Below are 1,410 nucleotides of genomic sequence, written 5' to 3' on the forward strand. Positions count from 1 at the left end.
ATCACCGTTGCATGCTAAGGGTAATAATAATAACTATTGAAGGAAGTAGTAATGAAGTTGTGATCTCATTAGTATTTTAATATTGTTAATTTGAAGTGTTAATTAAGTAGTTAATTGTAGTTAATATTTAGTCAACAATTCTAAGTGTTAGTGTCTTAACATTGAGAAGTAATCATACATTGGTGAGTGAGTTTAATTGAACAATTATTAGTCTGAGTCTCTGTGGGAACGAACTAGAAAGTATTCTATATTACTTGTGAACGCGTATACTTGCGTGTATTATTAGCGCGTGTTTCCGCCCTAACAAGTTTTTGGCGCCGCTGCCGGGGACTCGGCGTATTTGTTTAGTTTATGTACTTACCATCATTGGTCGTTAGGACTCAGTGATTAAGACGTATTTGTTACTTATTGTTTCTGGTTGTGTTTCAGGTACTTTAGCAAGCGTTTATGCAAACTCGTTCTCGTACTCGCAAGAGGACTTTAGATACAGCTGAGGAGACAGACGAAGTTCTTGATATTCCGGAGAAGATAGATTTTGAAGATTCGGATTCAGGAAGTGAGCAGAAAGAACCAGTAATCATGGGTGATCGTATTGTTCAGGCCGATCCAGCTCTTATGGACTTTTCTCGGCCTAAAATTGATGACATTCAGTCAAGCATTCTTCATCCGGCTATTCAAGCTAACACCTTTGAAATCAAGCCGGGCACTATTCAGATGGTGCAGAATTCTGTTTCTTTTGGAGGAGCTGCGACTGAAGACCCCAACATGCACATAAGGAATTTTGTCGAGATCTGCAGTACTTTCAAGTATAATGGCGTGACTGATGAGGCTATCAAGCTGAGGCTTTTCCCATTCTCACTGAGGGATAAAGCTAAGGACTGGTTACATTCTGAACCAGCTGGGTCCATCACTACTTGGCAAGATCTTGCGTAAAAGTTTCTGGTGAAGTTTTATCCAATGGCAAAGACTGCTGCTATGCGGAGTGCTTTTACTCAGTTTGCGCAGCAACCTACAGAATCTATGTGTGAAGCTTGGGAACGCTACAAGGAAATGTTGAGAAAGTGTCCACATCATGGAATGCCCGATTGGATGGTGATCACTGGTTTCTATAATGGTTTGGGGGCCCAATCTCGGCCCATGCTCGATGCAACAGCTGGAGGCGCCTTGTGGGCCAAAAGCTATACTGAGGCTTATAATCTTATAGAGACTATGGCTGTAAATGAGCATCAAAACCCAACTCAGAGGATGATGCCTGGGAAGGTAGCAGGTATTCTAGAAGTCGATGCAGCCACCGCTATTGCAGCGCAGCTCCAAGCGCTGTCTATGAAGGTCGATTCTCTAGCTACATATGGAGTTAATCAAATAGCTATGGTATGTGAGCTTTGTGCAGGTTCTCATGCTACGGATCAG

At 42.1% G+C, this 1,410-nt stretch overlaps 1 non-coding gene across 1 annotated transcript; it reads right to left on the minus strand.

Moving 5' to 3' along the window:
• Positions 1–975: 975 nt before the first annotated feature.
• On the minus strand, positions 976–1,079 carry LOC141688018 (small nucleolar RNA R71). The gene has a single exon (XR_012561489.1). It is a non-coding gene; the product is annotated as a small nucleolar RNA R71 (small nucleolar RNA).
• Positions 1,080–1,410: the final 331 nt, after the last annotated feature.

Source organism: Apium graveolens, chromosome 9 (assembly GCF_009905375.1).
Source record: "Apium graveolens cultivar Ventura chromosome 9, ASM990537v1, whole genome shotgun sequence".
In the NCBI taxonomy this organism is placed as follows: Eukaryota; Viridiplantae; Streptophyta; class Magnoliopsida; order Apiales; family Apiaceae; genus Apium; species Apium graveolens.